This window comes from Panthera uncia, assembly GCF_023721935.1.
Source record: "Panthera uncia isolate 11264 chromosome C1 unlocalized genomic scaffold, Puncia_PCG_1.0 HiC_scaffold_4, whole genome shotgun sequence".
NCBI classification, from domain to species: Eukaryota; Metazoa; Chordata; class Mammalia; order Carnivora; family Felidae; genus Panthera; species Panthera uncia.
This window is the reverse complement of record NW_026057585.1, coordinates 98,556,878-98,579,989: the sequence shown is the minus strand read 5'-3', so window position 1 is coordinate 98,579,989 and position 23,112 is coordinate 98,556,878. Positions and strand designations below refer to the sequence as shown.

At 41.5% G+C, this 23,112-nt stretch overlaps 1 protein-coding gene across 5 annotated transcripts in view; it reads right to left on the bottom strand.

The window, feature by feature from the left end:
• RERE (arginine-glutamic acid dipeptide repeats) overlaps window positions 1-20,790 on the bottom strand; it is a 426,890-nt gene extending 406,100 nt beyond the window's left edge. For 3 of the 5 annotated variants that reach the window (XM_049618825.1, XM_049618829.1, XM_049618830.1), the window contains exon 1: window positions 20,245-20,786. The gene's annotated coding sequence lies outside the window, so the exon portion shown is untranslated. Of the gene's footprint in view, window positions 1-13,699; window positions 13,815-20,244 lie in introns of all 5 variants that reach the window. The other 2 variants (XM_049618826.1, XM_049618828.1) reach the window with 2 other exon arrangements.
• Between the last annotated feature and the right edge of the window lie 2,322 nt (window positions 20,791-23,112).

Here is a 23,112-nt window from a genome sequence, read left to right as displayed (position 1 = left end):
TGGTTACATCAGGCCACACATCCGCAATAAATGTAGACGCCTAAAGAGGGGCTGAAGAATCCATTTGTTAACAGGTAAGTTGTCCCTAAGTACCATGTAAATGTCCACGGCACATGCACACCTCACACTGGGCTATGGGGGAGCATAAAGTTTCTACTTTTATTAAAGTTCTTCTAAGACTGTATTTTATTCACATCATTTCCTCATGAACTCTGTCACTGCAGGGACACAACTTATTTATCTTTGTGCTCCCAGTGCCTAATACTGTGCCCTGTAAGAGACACTAGAAACAGTACTGGCAAATGAATGGCCCAGTGTACCACTCACAGCCTCCCTTCCTAAGAGCCGACCACCCAGAGAAAAGGAGACTTGGAGGAGAGCAGCCTTTGCACAGAAGCTAAGCCTGAATTTACAGACCATTTTTATAAATATCATTATGTCTATCTTATTAATCACTGTGTCTATCATTTTAGAAAAATGACTGAGTTTTCCTTTTCATGATTAGTATAGGTACATGGAAAGTATGACTCTTTCAAGATCTTTTTTTTTTTTTCCAAATTACACACATCGCTCTTAGACACACACAAAAACTGTAAGAGAAGAAAAGGAAGCATACTGTATTTGAGAAGAAAAAGACATTAGTTTCAAACTACAATTCTCTAAAACTCAAGCAAAACAGAAAATACAAAGGAAAAAAGCTCTGTCAGAAATCATTTAAGGACAAATAAAGTACATCATCACTATAAACTTAGAACAATGCTCTTTCAGAATTTATCATCAACAGAACAGGTGAAGCTTCACAGAAAAAAGATAAATTAGAAGAGAGCCTTCTTCACTTAATGAAGTCCAAGTAACATTTTTATAACCAATTAAGTTTATATAATTGAAAGAGTACCAAGCGTATAGCTTTTTCCATGCATCTAAAAACAAACGTCAGTTTGGGGCACCTAGGTGGCTCAGCTGGCTGAGCTCAGGTCATGATCTCATCATAGTTCATGGGTTTGAGCCCCACATCAGGCTTGCTGCTGTCAGTGTGGAGCCCACTTTGGATCCTCTTTCCCCCTCTTTCTCTGCCCCTCCCTACCCTGCTCTCTCTCTCTCAAAAATAAACATTAAAAAAAATTTTAAATAACACAGTAAAAACAAACATCAGCTCAATAATTCACAGCAGAAACCAGGTAGTCACAAGCATGACAGGTTTACCTCATCTCTGAAATATACTTTTAGCTATGCACTAGGCTAAAACTTCATAGTCATCCATTATTCTTATGGACCCTCTTATAACATCCAATGAAACAGAACTTCAAATACTGACTTCTAATTCCGTGTAATTCAAACAACAGGTCTTGTGGCCAAAATTACATCAAATGGCCACGGTTCCTTTTTAAGGTAATACGATGAGCAGGAGGCTAAAACCCTCCATAGGTCATCTCTGTAAATGGGTCCTACAGTGATTGTGACATGGTACCATGGGGGCCCAGTTACTCCTAGACAATCACCTTGTAAATGAAGAGATGACTGTCACTGAACCTAAAGTTAAAAACCAAACCTCGGAAATGAGCTGTGCCAACTCAGTGTCATTGGAGGTTTCTAAACAAGTGTCACAGATGAGCTCAAAATAGGTCAAACCCCTCCCTCCTTGGTGCTTTAGCAACATTCAAATCTCTAACACTTACCCCAGAGGTGAGATTCTTTTTAGTGGTGTCTTACACGTATTTTCTCTCAATTTTAAGAAGGTTTACAGAAGCTCTTGGGGGGAGGGTGATCCATCAGGGAAGCAGGGGTCTATTTTTATACCGGGAGCGTAAAGTGAATCACTTCGGAGCAATGCACAGACAGAGCTGAGGGCCACCTTGATGACAGCTGTATCAAAGGCTAAATTTCCGAGGATCATAAATCACGACAGTAAGCATATCAACGGCATGTGGTACTCTGCAAGAATTTTGCAACCTTAACATTACCCATCTCCTACAGTCCTTTGATACTCAAAAGATGCCTTGGATTTCAAAGCCAGCCCCGCATCAGCATGGCTTGCAAATGGCATCCTAGAAACCGTATGACTACGTGCAAGCAAAATGGACTTCGGGGATGCAAGAAATTTGACAGCACTCATACTCTTCTCAGGGAGTGACAAAAATATGGCCACTTTCTTAAAAGGCGAAATTACCCCAAACATACAAACCAAATGAGAAAACGAATTATATGAGCACCTAGAGAAGAGACTTAACCAGACAACTCTCCCCTGATTCAGGACAGTCTCCGTCCACCCCCCTCCCCAAAGAGGGACCGATATTACAACCAATGTTAACCGTTTTAATTACAAATTAACCTCTGACTCCCAAGCAAAAAAGCTTCAGAGCTTCTTTCCTGAACAATTGGACTGGAATAAGCAACTTGAGAGAGAAAATGGTTTAAGACATTTCAGGGGCTACAACCTAACTCTAGCTCTTTCTGCATCTTTATATTAAAAGTTCACAGGCCTGCGATTAAGGTGGCAGGAAAACCGAATACCTGCTCCCATTCCGAACTCAAACAACCTATTGACGCCATCCGCATTGTAGTCACCACAGAAAAGCATATTTACAGATTTCTGGGATTTAAAAAATTGCGGAGTTTGTTAAAAAAAGAAAAGGCAATGTATTATCACACTCATAAAATGTCTTTTTGATGTCTCTTGTCATAAAATGCAAACAAACGTATTTATTTTAGGATAAAACACCTAAAAACAGTAGTTCTCTACTACAGCTGAACACTTACCGCACAGTTAGTAGTCCCTACATAAAAATATTTGGAACAAATACATCTGCATGTAGTGCTGGCACAAGAAAAACACCAAGATGACAGGAGACTTCTCTTGGCAACATTACAGAAAATAAATACTGCTAGATTAAGGAAAGATTGTGGGCTCCAAGAGCCCTGAGTTCCTGGGAAAGAAAAAGGAAACTAACGTACTTTAGATTTATAGAGTACATTTACATTCTCAAAGTATTTCCATATCTATTTTTTCATCTCAGTGTATGTAACCACCGTCGCCATCCAAGAGCTAGGGAGGCAGGGCAATTCATCATACACGGGGTCCACGGCACAGGTGGAATCGGGGCCCAGGTCTTCTCCCGCTAACTAGAAGACATACATCAAGCTTATTTATAATGCTCATAGGCTATCATGGTTCAGGATATTTTTGGTGAAGCAAGAAAAATCATGAATGACACAGCACATACACAGTGTGCTTAAAAGACCCTTACTCTCTCCTATCAAATCAACATCCCGTCTCTGAGCAAAACATTGTTTCTGGACTTACAGACGTCGTTTTCCACAGGTCACCCAGTTCTCATGTCTCACCTTGATTTCAATGAACATAGTAACCAAGAATTTTATTTATTTTTATTTTAGGACAGTGCTTTTTTTTTAAGGACAGTGCTTCTAAGTCAGGAAATAGCCCTCCAGCAGAAATGGAAACACCCACAAGCTATGCTGAACACTGTGTTCAAGCCACTCAATGTTCACATTAGTCTCATCCTAAGTAATCATGCCACTGACCCACGTGTCAGTCAGCATCAGCCTCAATCTCCATATGAAGAGCTAAAGAAAAAGAAAATCTAATTAAAAGCCCAAGAAAAAATCCACTTTAATCAAAGCTGCAACCCAAAGGCCAAGGGACTTTACGGTAGGGAAAAAAATCCTAAAACATGAAAAAATTAGTAACAAGAAAAGAGATGCCAAGGGGGAAAAAGAGAAGACATTTTAATTTAAAAGACTAAAACCAAACTAACCAAAAATAACTTTCCAAATAGAAGAAGCATAAAAAGATGGAGAAATAATAAAAAATGAGGGGGTTAAAATGCAGAGAATCACATTTTTAAGGATATTTTTACTAAAAAGAATAGGAAACTAAATGTTTATAGTATTACTTTATAAAGTCAAAAGAAAAGAATGATCCATTCAATTTTATCAAAACCAATAGAAAACCATCTGCCATAAGCCTGCATCAACACCTTTTCCCAAGTCAAACGACCATTCGGATGAGGGTCCCAGACTCAGCCAATAACAAGGGCTACTGTGCTATAGGTGTCCTTGGACAGGAGCTGCCTGGGACCCGATTAGATGAGAGCCATGCTAGGAGACAGAAAAGCTTTCCTCAAAAAAATCAGCCTAACAAATGACCAATATGCTTTTCTCCACACTAAAATATCTGTGTTAATTATAACCAGGAACACATATAGGCCAGGTCATGGCGTTCTTAAAGTGAAGCAATGTAATCACTGTATCAAAAACATTAATGTGCGCGCACACACGTTAATATATGTTTAAAAAAATCCGAAATAAAAAATGACCAGAGTAACTACCAAGGAGTTGAATCACCCATCTAAAAAAAAAAAAAAAAAAAAAAAAAAAAAAGACTTACAAATTTTAAACAATTACCAGAGTTTTAAAATCTTCTTACCTCAGAAGCTTTTTTCGTATCAGATTTCGCATTTTTAAAAATTTCCAGAAAAAGTCACCTCTAGCAGTTAGAAATCAGTTTCAGCTACAAGTTATTTAAAAGAAATCGCTCCTCATCCAGTACCACAGCCCTGAGATTCCAAAACAGTTGTCATGAGTAATTCCATTTCAGAACCCAACTAGCACGACTGCACTTCCCCAAAAGAGAGGCCTACAGACTGGAAAAATAACCAGAAAAGTTGCGTTTCCCATTTCATATTTTGGGCCTAATATACTCATGAACTTGGAAAGAAAGAAAAGACCTCAAGTTCAGCTTTACTTACTACAAATAATAAAGAAATGGCTGACACTCAATTTTAAGATAAATGACTAGGGGCGCCTGGATGGCGCAGTCGGTTGAGCGTCCGACTTCAGCCAGGTCACGATCTCGCGGTCCGTGAGTTCGAGCCCCGCGTCAGGCTCTGGGCTGATGGCTCGGAGCCTGGAGCCTGTTTCCGATTCTGTGTCTCCCTCTCTCTCTGCCCCTCCCCCGTTCATGCTCTGTCTCTCTCTGTCCCAAAAATAAATTTAAAAAAAAAAAAAAAAAATGTTGAAAAGTATGTGCCTAAAATACTAAATAAAGAAACAAAATTTACGACAGTATGTATAGTGTGTAACATGTGCTTACGTGTGCATAAAAACTGTCTAGAAGAATACTGAGGGAGTACGCATTACTCTTTTTGAACTATATAAATGTGATTACAATGAGTGTAAATTAATTATACAATTACAATTTGTATTTAACTTGAATAAATCAGGCTCTCAAATGAAGCCTTCCCCTGGTTAAATCTCTCCATGCTATGACCCTAACCTGTCTTTCAGGTGCTTCATGGTTCCAGCCAAACCAGTCTGTTCTTCCTCCAAGAAATCAGCCCGAAGGACTCCTCTCCAAAATCCTCTTACATCTTGGTCTGAGCAGCTACTACCAATAACAGCTTCAAATATAAATCACCTGAGTTGAAAGAACTACGTATGCCTGCATCTGCTACAGGACATTTTAAAAGAATTTTTTTTAAAAAAAGGAAATCAAAACACAATTTCATAATCCTCATCATAGAAGCAGCAAAAGTACTCCCCATTTCCCATCTTTCCAGCCTCGGTGCCTTTGCTCCATGCAATTTCCTGCCTGAAATCCTCTTAGCTACTTATCACATGTCCAAATCCTGCCAATCCTTCAAAACACAGGTTAAACACCTCCTCCTACACCAAATCTTCCCTAATGCCCCCTGCCAGAGCTAATTCTCCTTCTTAAACCATAGTACCATCACCTCTTGAGGCACTTTCCTCTATCAAGTACTCAACAGCGTACATGCCTTATTCCTATTAATGAGAAAATTCATCAAGGGCACCTATGTGTCTAGGTCATTATGTATGCCGCATTTCATACATAAATTAAACTGGTATTTCACTAACGCATATAAGAAAATGGCAAGAGTCTAAAAATAAAAAGCACAGGTTTTCCCAATTTTTTAAATTAGGTAATAGTTATATACAACAAACAGTAAGAGATCCCTCTCTATCCCCCTCCCCAGTGCCCTAGAATGCGTCCTTAAAAGGCAACCACTATGATCAACTTTTTTTTTTTTTAAGATCTTCTTTTAAGTAAACTCTACACCCAATGCGGGGCTCAAACCTATAACCCCGAGATCAAGAATGGCACGCTCCACCAACTTGAACCAGCCAGGCACCCGTTAAGATCAATTTCTTACACAGGGTTTCAAGAAGTCCTTAGACACAACAACTTTATAACAACATTCTTAACTTTGGGTCTAAGGTGACAGAAATAATTTGTAAATAACATTTCAAAGTAAATTCATTTATGATGATTACACAATTACATACAGTGTACTTGCATGCTGGGGCAAATAAAACATGACAATCAACAGATGGAAAAATAAACTGTGTCCTCTAACTTGCAAAAATAAAGTCACCCCGAGCTGTGGGAGGAAAAGCCGGTGTTCACTATCAGGAAAAGCACACTCTTTCAAGCATACCTACCAACCAAGTTATTCAAGTTTTTCCATAGTGTAAAAACTTCTGTAAAGACTTTAAAATTCTCACTATGCTATGAAAAAGGTGCTAAGCCATTACAAATAAAATATTTTAAAAGAATGTAGATGTTTTGTAAAGCTAAATATCTTAAGGAATATTAATAAAGTGTTCATAATAGCATTTCTCAATAGCAACAAGATGTATGCACATTTTTCTAATTTATAAACGGTAGGAATTAAATGTTTCCAAGAGGTCTTTAATCACATTTAGTGTATAAAAACTTGGGAAATATCAGTCAATATTCCTACAATAATGAATCACATTAAAGAAAAGGCAGATTATGCTACAAAAATCACAATGTTCAAATCAGAAAGAATCCAATTCGTCTTGTTAGAAAATTTACTTAGCAATAAAAATCTGAAGCCATCATTAGATCAAAAAAAGTTTAGTGACAATTCTATACTGAATAATGAACTCACTGTAGTAGACGGTATCTTTTTAAACATTTTTATGTAACCTCTACACCCAACGTGGGGCTTAAACTCACGACCCCAAGATCAAGAGTCACATGCTCTACCAACTGAGCCAGCCAGGACCCCCAGCAGATGGTTTTCTTATAAAAAATATTGAAGAGTGTAGAGCGCCTGGGTGGCTCAGTCAGTTAAGCGTCCAACTTCGGCTCAGGTCATGATCTCACAGTTTGTGAGTTTGAGCCCCACATCAGGCTCTGCACTGAAAGCATGGAGCCTGTTTTGAATATTCTGTCTCCCTTTCTCTCTGCCTCTCCCTGCTCACAAGAGCTCACATGCATTTTCTCTCTCTCTCAAAAATAATTAAAAAAAAAAAAAAAAAAAGAATGTTTCCAAGGGGCACCTGGGTAGCTCAGTTGGTTAAGTGTAGGACACTTGATTTCAGCTCATGTCATAATCTCACAGTTCATGAGCTCGAGCCCCACATTAGGCTTTCTGCTAACAGTGCAGAGCCTGCTTGATATTCTCTCTCCCTCTCTCTCTCTCTCTCTCTCTCACACACAAAACAAATAAATAAATAAACAAAAAAAGAAAGAATCTGTCTAAAAATCAGCTTCCTGGGGCACCTTGCTGGTTCAGTCAGTAGAGCGTGCTACCCTTGATCCCAGGGTCATGAATTTAAGCCCCACACTGGGTGTGGAGCCTACTTGAAAAAAAAAAAAAAAAAAAAAACAGCTTCCAGAATATTCCTTGGGGTCAGGAAATTAAGACAAATCTCCTGCATCATCGACCTCGATAAACTATATAATTATATTATCCAATCATTCACTTGACGAGTGAATGTCTGCTACATTCGTCACATGCTGGATGCAAAGGATGTGGAGGAGACCAAAGCAGATGTGGCCTGTGCCCTCCTAGAGTTGACGAGACAGCAATGAACCTGAGGTTGCAGAATCTGAGGGCAACACTCCGGATACCTCTCTTCCAGCCTCCAAGTTAATTATCCCCCTTCTGCTATCATGTTCTTGTCTCAGACTGAGTATAATATGATTAGGCTTCAGCTCTGCTCTACTAACATAATCATATATAATTATATTCCTCAAAGATTATACTCCTGTTACCAAAATTAAAATCAGCTTATTACCAAAATGCTATAGGAGCTATCATTAACGGTAGACCACTTTTCCAAATGGCAAATCTTATTTTCACATAATATTTCTCCTTAATTTCCTGTCAAAGAGTAACCTTATCCTTAAATTTAAACAACACTTTGCAGTTCCCCCTAGCTTCCAGAGAATGTCCTAAAAAAAAAAATAAGTCATAATGTAGGGCTGCTAGACAGATGGCCAACCATATTTAGTTATTCCTCACAGGCCATTAAACCAAGCTCACTACAGAGCTGAAGCTGGACCAACAAGATTCCTCACTCGCTCGCTCTCTCCATCCCCTACCTTCTTGAACCTCCCTGAGAGAATGGACTGCTCATCTGATTGGGTCAGAGTCCAAAACACTGATCGGACTCGTTTACTGATTTAAGGATTAAATGCCAATTAAACGTGACACACATATGACTGACACACATATATGACGATCCACACTATCTTGCTCTATGCTCATTTCTCTCACACACGCTCAAAAGGCTGATGTTTGGGCTTTCTGTAGCAGTAGTAAGATAGTGGGATTTAGGACAAAGGGAGATCCCATGCCTTGGCCTCAAGCTTAAGCAATAGGCTACAACCCAGGATATCAGACAGCTCCACGTGGGTATTTTGGCCAAAAACCCAATTAATAATAATACTTTAAATTTCCCACTTGCCATTGTTCTACTCATGTAAATCTCCTTCAGGAACATCACAAGGAAGAGAACCAACTGAGCTATCATATTCTGATCATTCATTAAGAGCCCAAACCTCACCATTACTCTATGGTGTCATTCTCTTGGTATTTAATCATGTACAATTCTGCAGCATTTCCTATATCCAAGAAATAATAAAAGTTTGGTTGGCAACTCAGAAGTCATTTGAACCCTCTAGAGTTGACCCACTGCTCCTATGTATCTCCTGGTTGTTGAGTATTGCAGATAACTAAGAAAGCAAACACAGTGGAAGTTAGATTTCTAAATGACAATGATAACAGTAATAATAATTTTTAAAGGCTAATATTTATTGAGTACTTACTATTTTCCAGGGACATTTTAAGCAACTTATATGTATTAATTACTTTGGTCCTCATAACAAACTTGTGAGATGAGTACTATTATCTCTCATCTTACAGATGAGGGAACCGAGACCCAGAGAGGTAAGTAACTTGCCTAAAGTTCATAGTGTTATTAAGCAGCAGACTGGGGATTGAGTCTAGCGTTCTCTTAACTATTTTGTTAAACAGTATGATAAGGGGTGCCTAGGTGGTTCTGTCAGTTGAGCATCCAACTCTTGATTTCAGCTCAGGTCATAATCCCAGGGTCTTGTGACCTAGCCCCACATCAGGTTCCACGCTGAGCATGGAGCCTGCTTAAGAATCTCTCCCCCAGCCCCCACCACCCCTCTCCCCTGCTTGCAGTCTCTCTCTTTCTCCCTCTCAAATAAAAATAAATAGTATAATGGTTAAGAGTGATCAAATACAGACTGGTAAATTTTGAGGCTCAGTACCCAAAAGACATCCAAGTCTACGGCCATACCACCCTGAATGCGCCCAATCTCGTCTGATCTCAGAAGCTAAGCAGGGTCGGGCCTGGTTAGTACTTGGATGGGAGACCAAAAGACATCCAAGGAGACCGAGGGCAACACAGATGTGGATCTCAGGAAAGAGATTAGGGCTAGATTTATAAACTTGCAGACTGGACATACTAGGTAGAACGAGGTCACTCTGGAAAACAGTGCTGAAGGAGAAATTGAACAGAACCATGAGAAACAGCAATATTTAAATATTAAATATATAAAAGTTGACACTTTAGGAGCATCTGGCTTGTTCAACCGGTAGAACATGAGACTCTCGATCTTGAGGTCATGAGTTTGAGCCCCACATTGCAGGTGGAGATTACATAAAAAAATAAAATCTTAAAAAAAAAAATAAGTTGACATTTTAGGCCAAACTAATGATGCAGTAGGGTGCTAACTATTTTTGTATGTTATATATACAAAAAATACAGCATATTACAAATCAAAATATATAACAGTTATACCTACTCTATGGGAACTGGATCATAATTCAACTATAATGACTATAGGTTTACGGTAGCATCTGTTTTTATTGTACTCTTGGTCATATCTAAGTTTTTCACGCTAAATGTTTACACAAGAACACCACCTATCACACTGTTCCTATGAGAGAAAATAATCTGCTTTAAGATCTATCTTAAAGAATGTTTTCCAGGATATAAAGCTGTGAAAAGAATGATGGCCTAAATATATGACCATCGTTCAATGATTTCAAGATGCATGATGTTTTCCATTTGTACAGCACTGGAACTGAGGCAGGTCCTACAGTTAAACTGTTAACTGTATAAGTTAAATTGTTAGCATTTTTTTCATTCTTAGCCATACATGAAATAATGGCATCTTACTACTGATAACATCTTAGATACAATTAACTGCGTCTTTTAGAATACATTTAATTCCATATGTGAGCATACACACTGGTGTAGTTACAGGAAAACTTTCTGACTTCAAGGGGTTTTCAATCTAATGGAAAAGACATAATTAATACTAAGATACAAATGCAAGTAATAAATATTAACACAAGATAGGAGTCTCTTTCCACCATCTTTCAATGCTGCCATAATGGTGCACATGAATGTCCTGGCTCATGCTCTCAAGAGCATCAACCAATGCCAAAAAGAGAGGCAAATGCCATGTTATTAGGCCATGTTCCAAAGTCACTGGTTTGTTTATGTCTTTTTTTTTTTTTTTTTTTTTTTTAAGAGAGAGAGTGTGTACAAGCAGGAGAGGGGCAGAGATAGAAGGAGAGAGAGAATCTTAAGTAGGCCCCACGCTCAACACAGAGCCCAACACAGGGCTTGATCTCACAACCCTGAGATCATGACCTGAGCTGAAATCAAGAGTCAGACGCTTAACTGACTGAGCACCCAGGTGCCCCCATCATCCAGTTTCTAACTATAATGATGAAGCATGGTTACATTGGTGAATTTGAAATCACTGATGTTCACAGATCCGGGAAAACTACTGTGAACCTCACAGGCAGGTTAAACACATGTGGATGATCAGTCCCAGCTTTGATGTGCAACTCAAAGATCCAGAAAAAATGGTAGAATAACCTGCTCCTGTCCCATGAGTTTGGTTTCAATGAACTGACAACCTCAGCTGGCAACACGGGCCTTGCAGAAACAAGACAAAAACACACAGGAGCGAAAATCTTGGATTCTTTTTCTCGGGATGTAACACATATAGGCAAATAAAATGCCTCAATGGAGCCCCCCCCCCCACCAAAATGAAGTGATAAAATGAGGAGGAAGTATAGAACTGAAGAAAAGGTACTTACCTGGTAGGAAATCAGAGTAGCCAAACCAAAAAAATTCTAAGGCAGGTGTCCTAACCACAGTTTTAATTTAGATTAAATCTGGGGCGCAAGGGTGGCTCAGTTGGTTAACTGTCCGACTTCGGCTTAGGTCGTGATCTCGCAGCCAGTGAGTTTGAGCCCCGCGTTAGACTCTGTGCTGACAGCTCAGAACCTGGAGCCTGCTTCGGGATTCTGTGTTTCATTCTCTCTCTGCCCCTCCCCAATTTGTGCTCTTTCTCTCAAAAATAGATATAAAAAAAAATTTGAAAGAGATTAAATCTGATGTAAGAACAACAGGAAAAGGGTAAGGAATAAGTGATACCTTAACAAGAGTAGAAGATGAATAACATGAGGTTATGATCACGCCACTCTCCTCTAAGAACCAGCAACTATTCTCTAAAGTAAAGCGTTGCTTGAAGATAATCAAAGGGGAAAACATTTTTTAAATCTTCTAGATTTCTCTCCTTTGAACCCCTGCAGTGGTTTCTAAATAAATCTACAAACTCTTTGATACTCCTCCCTTCAAGAGGTGGAGCTAAACTCCCTTCCCTTTGCACATGGGCTGGACTTAGTGACTTGATTTTAACTAACAGAATATGATGGAGGTGATGGTGTACGACTTCTGAGAGTAGGTCAGAAAAGGCATTAAAGATTCCTCTTTGCTTCCTCTCTCTCTCTCTCTCTCTCTCTCTCTCTCTCTCTGATCGCTCCTTCTGGGGGAAGCCAAATGCAATGTCATGAGGTCACTCAGGTAACCACACAGAGAGGTCCATGTGGCAAGCAAATGAGGCCTTCTGCCCACAGCCAACTGAGTGAGCCATCTGGAAGCAGACCTTCCAGCCCCAGTCAAGCCTTCAGATGACCACAGCCCCGGCTGACACCTTGACTGCAACCTCAAGAGAGACCTGAAGCCAGAACCACCCAGCTAAGCCCCTCCCAAACAAATGACCACAGAAACTATAAGATCATATTTACCGTGTTGTCACCAAGTCTTGAGGTAATTTTTTATGCAGCAGTACGTAACTAATACAACCCCATGGCGTTTTGTGTCTCTAAAACACTTATGTTTATCTTCTACAGTTATGTGTATATAGCCAGTACGGACAGTAATTTCTAGAAGGCTGTTCTATTCATCTTTACATGCCTATAAGGCTTACCTCAAAAAACTACACAGTCAAGTACTTGGGATATTTTTTTAATATTTGCTGAAAGATTCTTGCCAGTGCTTACATACTACAGGTGTCCAAAAAAGAAGTGGTTAAACCCTAAATAAGAGCAGAACTAGTGGAGTGGGGTGAAAAAGAAAATATTAATTTGACTGATCCGACTTAAAGCTGGAATAAGAAATTAGAGATACAACAATCTTAACTCCAGAATGGGCACCTGGCTGGCTCTGTCAGTAGAGCATATGACTCTTGATCTGGAGGGTCATGAGTTCAATCCCCACGCTGGGTGGAGAGATTACTAAAAAATAAAATTAAATTTAAAAACACCTCCAGAATGACATTATGTATAAGGTGGAAAAAGCAGTCATTTTGTACCCTTGGAAGTACTGGAATGCAAAGCTTGCTTGAACAGAAACAGTACAGAGCAGCAAAGTTATATAACAGTATCACCCAGAAATTACTTCTTCATTATTAAGGAGAAAAGTGCAAGCCACCTGATTAAGAAAGGATTAATTTTACATGTGTTTCTCAAATCGTTCTTTAGAATATTAGTTTCCATAAGAAGCCCATAAGTATTCTTTGGGGAAGCAAAGAAAACCAACAAACTAAACAAACAAACAAGTTAAAAGAAAAAAAAAAAAACCTGTAAACTATAGGATATTTCTGAGCCTTTAAGGTATCAATAATGTGCATTATAAATTTACTTGACCTCAGAACACTTAAAATATTTGCAGCATATTAGTATGCCATGAATAAAGTTTGGGAAACAAGGACTTGGGTAGGCAGGAAGATAGACCAGGTAGGTAGGTAGATTCACAGGAAAAATGTAACAAGACATATGTAATAAAATGATCTCACCTAAAAAAGAGATTTTAAATGACTACCATTTATGACTATGTAGTTTCTTAAAGCAACATAAACTGTTGGATAAGCTATCAAAAGCAACAACAGCCATACCAGATGTCAGGGAAAATAAAGATGGGAAAAATATGAGAGGATATAACAGTAGAAAAAATTCCCTTCCACAGGCCTTGGCTCCGAATACCTCCCATTCCCTCGGCTCCTACTGTGTACCTCAATGAGAGCTGGCTTGAACAGGTGAGCAGCCTGCCATCTGGGGGGCTGGTAGGTAGCTTAAGAAGCGGTCTGGCTCCAAACGCTTAACCAACAGTCTTAGCAGATCTTCTCTCTTGAGAAACGTTAATGAAATATAGAAGAAGTCCTTAGTAGTGGAAGCAGAAGCAGAGGCATAAAGACACAAAGAAACCAGAGATAAAACGGCTGAGCGAATAGCAGAGGATTCGGTGGGCCAGCCCTGGCTGTTTAGTGTCTTGTGCAGAATACCTTCCTTCCGTTAAAAAAGTTAAGTTAGTATATTACTATCCAACCTGAACAACTTTATGTGGTGGCCCAACCAGAGAGAGCAGGCTCACAGAAACATAAAGAGGGGAGGGAAAGAGGACTGATGAGCAAGGGAACATCAACACTGGGTTTAATAAGGCGCATCCAGTTTAAATCCACCTGAAGAATGTTTTCACCAAACATCTTTTAAATCAGTGGCGGGAGCCTTTGCATCTCATTCGGAATCAAGTAAAACTTTTGTGGTGTGGATACACCTCCCCAGTGCAACCAGATTCTACCTAGGGAGGAAAAGGGTTTCGAGAGCCTCCCCAGGCAGCTGGTCCGAATCCATACATGCAGACACATGCCCACATTCTCACCTGCTCACACTACCCCCAAAGTACATTCACCCCACAAGCAACAAAGGGCTACCACCAGTCTACCTACCCTGCTCCCCACCCCCAGAAGCAACAGGGTCAGGAATCCGACCTCTGGGAGCCTGGTAAACATGTATAGGTGTGAATGAATGTATACGTGCATACTCACAGCACCTGGCTGAGTATGTGTGTGTCCAAGTGTGCTAGAATAGGTTTTTGTATGAAGGGCTCTCCCCCGCTGTTCCAAGACTCTGTCTCGAGATGCTGCAAGGCCAGGCTTGCTCAAAGCTCTCTTTCAGATTAGTACAGGCCCACAAAGTAAATACTGTCCCCTTTAGAGTGGTGTCCTTATGCTACACATAGCCTGCACAACCATACACAGCCCAGGCACTAGGGTATGGCTCAACAAACCCTTCCTGCTGAGGAGGCAACAAGGTAATCTGGTCACTAAAGCTAGGCAGCATCCTTATCCCTAACAGTATTCCAGCATCCATGAGGCCCATCAGAACCTGGGCTTCTTGTTCTTCTGTGAAGCCTGACTCTCTAGGTGTCCATTTCTGTTCCTCTTTTCTCCCATACGTGAAATGACTTGGAAGATTTTTTGTTCCTTACAACCAAATAAGCCTAATCAAAACCCTTGCAAATCACATGTATTACCAGTTTTAATTAGGGCATGGCCAGTAACTTCAACTTCCGATGCCAAAGCCCAAGACAAAACAGGCTGTGAGGATTCTTCAAATACCAAGTGGTCTATGAATTAGAAGTCTTTTCATTTTGTAAAAAAAAAAAAAAAAAAAAAAAAGAAGTCTTTTCATTTTGTAACATAACCACTTAAGGAAATATTTCACAATTAATTATACTGCTTACAGTTGTTGACACACTGGTAAAGTTTACCAAATGAAAACAATTTTACACTAACACAAATGGGTCGCTTTACAAAAAAACCTATTACATTAGCAGTCCTATCTGACCTAGTTACCTAATATACAGACACATGGCATATCTTACATTACTTACTGTAAGTAATATATTACTTATATATTACAGGTTAATTATGCAAATCACAATTCCAACCAAAACCTCATTCTAGTAAATATATATATATATATTTTAACATTTATCCATTTTTGAGAGAGAGAGACAGAGCATGAGCAGGGAAGGGGCAGAGAGAGGGAGACACAGAATCCGAAGCAGGTTCAAGGCTCTGAGCTGTCAGCACAGAGCCCGACGCGGGGCTTGAACTCACGAAATGCAAGATCATGACCTGAGCCGAAGTCACACGCTCGACCGACTGAGCCACCCAGGCACCCCCTAGTAAATATATTTAGTATTTGAGCATGTCTGAGTTATTTGTGGTCAAATGTTCACTAAAATGGCTTAAGCAATATTAACCATTTCCTAATACATAAATGCTCATTTTTCCTCACTATTTTAAAAAACACTAGAACTGTCAGACAAGAAACCAAGCACAAGCCAACAGGCACACCAAAATCACACTTAAACAGGACAAGCAAGCTACAAATTTGGAATAATCACCAAGATACTACTAATAATTAACAATCACTTAAATATGATTCAAGAGGAATTCCTAGTTGTTGAAAAACTCTATGATCAGCTAGAGCACAGTGTTATCAGAAAGTGAATATGTAAAACAATAGTGTAATGTTTCAGGGTGTGTATGTGTGTGTAACGAAGTTCACAGCTATGTTACACTAATGACTCTAAACATCTGAATTTTCTGCTATCTTAGCCTTTAAATCAACTGCAAAAGAAGCTGCCAAAAGCAGTTAGTAGGAAAGCACAGCATTCCCAGAAGAATTCAGTATACACAACTTATTTTACTACTTGAATGTTTGATTACTGAGATTTGAGCAAGATGTTAAAGATTCAAAACTAATTTTAAAAGTAATGAGTGGAGGCGCCTGGGTGGCTCAGTCAGTTAAGTGTCTGACTTTGGCTCAGGTCACGATCTCACAGTTTGTGGGTTTGAGCCCCGCGTCGGGCTCTGTGCTGCTGACAGCTCGGAGCCTGGAGCCTGCTTCGGATTCTGTGTCTCCCTCTCTCTCTGCCCCTCCCCTGCTCACACTCTGTCCCTCTCAAAAATAAATAAACATTAAAAAAAAAAAACTTTTTTAAATAATAAAAGTAATGAGTGCTTATTAAATCCATAATAATCTTCAACAGGCACTGGTTTTAGAAGGGCATAGGTCATATTCTTGTATGTGTGTGTTTAAGGCACCTGGCATGTTTCTGTTCAACAGTACATATAATTGTTGCAGGACCTGACAGTAATTACCGCGCCACTTTTTAAAAATGTTTTGACTGGCCACCAGGCCAAAATTGAAAAAGTACAATTTATTTCTTGTACAATTTATTTCTGGCACATTTATTTCTTGATTTGGACTACCTTTTTGTTGTGAACCTTTTTGTTGTGAATTACTCTAGTCACCTTGCAACAAAACACTGGCAGAGAATATAATGGATTGAAATGACCAGACTCTATTCCTACTGAATAAATAATACATTTGAACTGTTCACACTTCACTGTAAAAGATATACAACTTTAGGGGTTACACTCTAAGTTGTGAAAGCAAAGTGGATCAGAAATCACATTCCTTAGAGCAGCCGGTCTGGAACAGAAGATGTTTATTCTATGCTGTCGCCCTTGCCTCTGCAAACCTCTCTCTCTAGCAATTCACTACATTAAAACAATTGAGATGGGGTAGGATGTGTGATAATAAAAATCCTTCCAGGCATTTATCAAACAAATTATCTCTGAAACTACACCTTGGATTAGAAGTCTTTAAGCAGGAATTTGGCCTTCTGTGTCAATCTGTGCACATGCTCATTTCACATTTTCTCTTGTCTGTGTTTTTTTTTTTTAATCTATTTCATAGAATAAGTCGTCCTATCAGACTTAATTTTATTTGTTTATACGACAATTGAAAACAACATTATTGCAACACAACACTATGACATCTGCAAAACTGCTGATTTTAGTGAGTTCCTCTCCCCCCCATCTCACCCCACAACTGCATTTAATCCCAGAAGAAAACCCCTGGGTCCAGTGCAAGGATTTTTCTTTTCTATAGAGGAGGTCTTTTTGATTTTTTACTAATAATACTGAAAACTTTTTTTTTTAATGTTTTATTTATCTTTGAGAGAGACAGAGACAGAGCACAAGCGGGGGAGGAGCAGAGAGAGAGGGGGGGGGGGGAGAGAGAATCCAAAGCAGGCTCCAGGCTCCAAGCTGTGAGCACAGAGCCCAATGCGGGACTTGAACCCACGGGAGATCATGACCTGAGCCGAAGTCAGGACGCCCAACCGACTGAGCCACCCAGGAGCCCAGATACTGAAAACTTTTTAAAGACTGCTAGTGTATGTACAGTTTCCAACACCAAGAACCCAAATAAATCCCTTTAAATTTTGTTTAATATTCCAAGACAAACTATATTTCTCATCAGAGTATCAATTCAAAAGTGTCCTTAGAAGTCACTATGTGTAAATACTGATGATAATAGAACAAATTGTCATAACTCAGCCAATAACATATAAAGCCTCAACGCACCAGTACCAGTCAAAGGGCATCTGTATCAGCAGCTCAGGGAAGTGGCATTTGCAGGAAGGCACTACAATTGCGTTCAAAAGAAAATCATTAGGCCTCAGCCGTTACTCCCCTCCCCCGTTCTCTTCCTCAAGATCCTTGGAAGCAATTAACCAGTAGAAGGTGCTGTTCTGCAACCCACAGTATTCACACCAACCTCCATCCTTGGCCCAGAGCTGGTTTTAACCCAGGTGGACTCTGTCATCCTATTCCTTGTCCAGTATTCAAGGAAGCCTCTCTACACCACTCCCCCCACCTTCCGCACAAAGAAAAAACCAGATCTTCTTTGATAACCCCTATTTACAAAACAAAACTAAACATGACAGTTCCATAGCCGGCATACCTGATTATCAACCAACAGGCCACTAATATGTCAAAACACACAGACACTCAAATACAATTTTCGTCATCTTAACTGAAACAATCCACCACTGCTACCTAGAAAAGACCCTGGTCATATTCACTACAGTAAGAGTCAACGGAACAAATCACTGTCCTCACCAAAGTCAGGGGCAATGAGGAATAGGAAAGCAGACTATAAGGCCACGACGTAGAAAGAGGAATTTTATCTTTACATACACAAAAAAGAAAGAGCGGCAGAAACTAGAAATGCAAAGGAAAGAAGGCAGGTGGAGAAGAGGAGTCTCTGAACATGTTTGAGAGTGTCCTTTAGTTTCTAATATACTCTTCTGCCTCTTACAAGGTTGCAAAGAAAGGCCAGACAAGAGATGGGTGAAAGAAAGCTGAAAAAGAAAAGCGTCCACCCTTCCCCCATCTTCTCTCCTCTCTCCCAAAAAGAGCTGTGTTTGTCTGTGCAAACCTAGTCCCAAATATGGGAGAGAGAGAATGAATGTGTGTATGGAAGAACAATGAGCCCTCAGCCTGGTATTGTGTGTGTGTGTGTGTGTGTGTGTGTGTGTGTGTGTGTCTGCCTCTGCCTCTGCCTCTTTTCCCTTCGACCTCAACAACAACAGGGAGAGCTGGAAGCCAGCTCTCCATGCAGGCCATCAAAATCAAAACTGGTTTATGATTTACGGGGGAATTAACTCAGCAAGCAAATCCATGGAAGGAAATCGCTACCCAAAGATGATTTTATTATTGTATAGATCCATCCTGTCTCCCCTCCCCCAACAGACTGAGACTAAAGAAACCAGTGCACACCAGACAAAAAGGTCTCTCTTTAAATGGAAAGCAATTATCAAAACTGTTTCTTATCTAAACATAGGATGCATTCATTTGTGTTCCACGAAAATGTTTTTTTTTTTTTTTTTTTTTGCAATTCGCCAACTTTCCCTTTTACTAGTTATCTTTTCTGGGTTTAAAAAATTTGCTTTGGGGAAAGCTATTTCAGGATTCATACAAAACTACTTTCTAAATGTCCCTTAAAATAGTAACACATACTGAAACATTTAAAGCACCCAGTTTCTCAAGGACACATTTTGCTTAAATCAATGTTTGAAGTCTGTAATCCAGAAAAAATTGTAAGCAAACCTTGGAAAAGAGGCAGAGGAAAATGACAATTCAACAATGAATCATTTTGTTTTCCTTTCAACAACTTCTCAAGCAACCAGTTTCAAAGGAAACCTGCAATACTTTCCCCCTCCCCGCGCACACACAGGCACACACACACGCGCACACACACACACACACACACTCACAATCTATGTAAAACTACCTCTCTTCCTTTCCAAAACCTTTAAAAAAATAAAAATAAAAATAGAAGCCACTCTCTTTCACAGAGCAAAACTCAAACATGGTAGTAAGAATCCTATTCTGCTCCAAGTGATTTTGGGCTAGTAATCACACAGAACAGAGAACTGGAGATTTAGAACACAAAGAAGGAATCTCTCCCTAATGGGAAAATGATACTTTAAGAAAAGTCCTCCCCCCAAGACCCCCAAATCCACAAACATTCAAGAAATGTACACTGTGGGTCTCTGACTTCCTTTCCTTTCCCCCACTACCCCCCACCCCCAGTTCGGCCAATAATTCAGTCACATGAAACAGTTTAACCTCAGACAAGTCCAACAAGAGCATGAATAAGCAGCAGAGAGAGAACAGGGGTCAGCAGGCGAGTGGGACAGTGACCTGGCCCGCACAGGGCCGAAGAAGTCCCCGGCCCTTTATGCCCGCCCCCCCCCCCAACCGGGAGCGCGCGGCTCGCACGCCGGCCTGCCCTTCCCGGCTCCCGGCGGACCCGGGCGTCCACGCCGGCCCCCTGCCACCCCATGTCCGTGCCCAGGACGAGGGGCCAGGAGAGAAGGTGGCCGCCACGCGCCGGCAACTTGGACACTTACCTTCCCCGGATGCGCTACACCATCAATGGAGGTGTGTTCGGCCGGCTCCCGGGAAAGTGGGGGACGGGGCGGGAGGCCCGCGGGGCTGGGGGCCGCCGGGCTCGGGCCGAGGAGGGGGCCGGCCGCGGGGACAGGGCCGGGGGCTGCAGGGGCTTCCCTCCCGTGACCTCGGGGGCGGTCTCCACTTGCTCCCTGCTCCTCGCTCGGCCGGTCCTTCAGGAGCGGGAGCCCAGGATCATGTCTGGTTTTGTTTTTCTGAGGGCGAGGGGCTCCCTGAGGATGATGGTGATTTTTTTTTTCCTCAACTAGGAGAGAAAATGAGGCAGAGACAAGGTGGGAAGCGAGCGAGGGAAGAGCACGGGGGAGGCGGAGGCGGGGGCGAGACCCGAGTCGGACGAGCGTCTCGGGCGTGCGGGAGGAAGAGGAGGCTGGGAGCGCGGGGGGCGGCTCGCGAGCGTCTGTGGGAGCAGCGGCGCCTCGGCGATGGTGGCCGAGCCGCGGCGGGGCTGCTGCACCGACCCGCCGCCCACTCCGCGCTCGGGCCCGGCCCACCTCGCAGTATCGCGCCTCGCCATTGGCGCATCCGGAAGTGACGCGCGCGGAGGCCGGGCCAATGGAAAGCGGAGGGCGGGCGGAGGGGCGGGACTTCTTGCGTTCTATCTCTTTCTCTGTCTCTGTCTCTGTCTGTCTGTCTGTCTCTCTCTCTCTCTCTCTCTCTCCCTCCCTCTCTCCCTCTCTCCTTTTTTTTCCTTTCTAATAAAAAGAGCAGAAGAGAAGGAGGGGAGCGGCCGCGCTGTGCGGTGCCGACGCCAGGGCCCGGGCTCGAGCGCGCGCTCCGGGCGGCGGCCTGGCGGTGGGCTGGGCCCCCCACCCGGGCGCGTCTTTGTGCGCTGCCGGGGTCGCGGCGCGCCGCGGGCAGGTCCCCCGGGCCGACCGCCCAGGGTCCCGTTGCTCTCGTTATTATCAGGGTCACAATTTGCCTTTTCAGCCACTTCAGACGCGGACTCCTATCCCGGGGCCGGGGCGGGGAGGGGGCGGGGGGGCGGGGGACACGGAGCGGGTTGCAGCGATTCGCTTTAAGGACCCTTTCGAAATTCCGATGAGAAGGAACGTTTTCAAAATAAGTCTGTGGCAGAAGATTAAGAAAGAGTAAAACGAAATTCTCAGATCGCGCTGCTTCTTTGAAAAGAATATAGCAAAGATGAAAAGCGTGGAAAGTCTCATCAAGGAATAAAGGGACTAGAACCCCAGTCGCAGAGGGAATTTTAGACAGAGAGCAGTGTGCACAACCCTATGCCGTAAGTTTCACGCAAAAAATCCAAATACCACCTTTTTTTCTTTGAGAAGCATAGTATTCTGTCCCACTTCCCGAAACGCTGGTAATCACGGGGTCTACGGTGCTGTAAGGGGAGAGAGGGGCAGGCCAAATGTTCATATTCTAGTTAATATAATTTATAGGAATGAGGGGTTTGGAAATTTTAATTATGACTAGCAGTTTTTGAAATGCATATCATGTTTATTGAGTTCTTTCACACACCCTGGCATGAATCCAGGGCGAATCATCAACCTATTGTTGGTTGGTTAATATACTGTAAATGCTATTGGTGTCCTTATACCATACACTCTCCCTGAAGGAGTTCAGATCTGTATATAATAGAATAATTAAGGGATACAACACATGCAAAATAATTCACTCATCTATTTCAAATAAAGTGATAATTTTCTCTTTGGAATATCTATTCAGATTATAATTTCCACATCCAGCAGTTTCTTTTAAGAATAATTTGGACTAGCAGATATTATTGGACGGTGACCCAAGAGAGCTAAAAACAAATAGGTCTGTGCCGTTACCTTTCTGAGTAACTTCCAGCAGGAAAAACCCTGTCTTGCTGCAATTCCTGCAGCTATGAAATGGGAAGAGTAGTTAGTAGCTCATTATATATCTAATAATGTGAGAACCGAATTTTACAGCATAATAAATTTCAGTAAAAGACTCTGGACATCCTAGATATGGATGGAACTATTCGACATCAGTTTGGAAATAATGAGGAGTAAAGGGTATTAGATGGCTTCAGTTTCCATCAAAATCTACATTTACAAGAGCACTCTTTCTAATAAAGGTTCAGCCCTGTGGTGGGCAAATGGACCAGTTTTTCAGAAGATGCCTGTGAATCCTACACTACCATTCAGCGGAGAGGAGAGACCCTCTCAATATCAGGAAACCACATTTATTGTAGTATTAGGGCTTGCCATCACTTCATTTATTTAAAAAACCGTAGATAGGGGCGCCTGGGTGGCTCAGTCGGTTAAGCGGCTGACTTCGGCCCAGGTCATGATCTCGCGGTCCGTGAGTTCGAGCCCCCGCATCGGGCTCTGTGCTGACAGCTCAGAGCCTGGAGCCTGTTTCAGATTCTGTGTCTCCCTCTCTCTGACCCTCCCCTGTTCATGCTCTGTCTCTCCCTGTCTCAAAAATAAATAAACGTTAAAAAATAAAAAAAATTAAAAACCATAGATTAAGGGGCCCCTGGCTGGCCCAGTCAGTAGGGGCATGCCACTCTTAACCTCAGGGTTGTGAGTTTACCCTCTATGTTGGACATAGAGCCTACTTTTAAAACATGTAGATTTAGGAGTCTCAAGATTTCACATTGTTACAAAGCATAACATTATGCTATCGCGCCATAAAATTAGCAAACTAGGTCTCTTTAACTGCAAAATCTCATGCAAGAATTGTGGTCCAGCCGTAAAGCTGGAGAGTACAGCCTTCCTGAGAGGCTGATAATGTAATAACAATACATCTTAATAAGGAAAACTATTAAACCATTGATTGAAAGCTTACTACATCCCAAGCACCATGCAAAGCATGTTGTA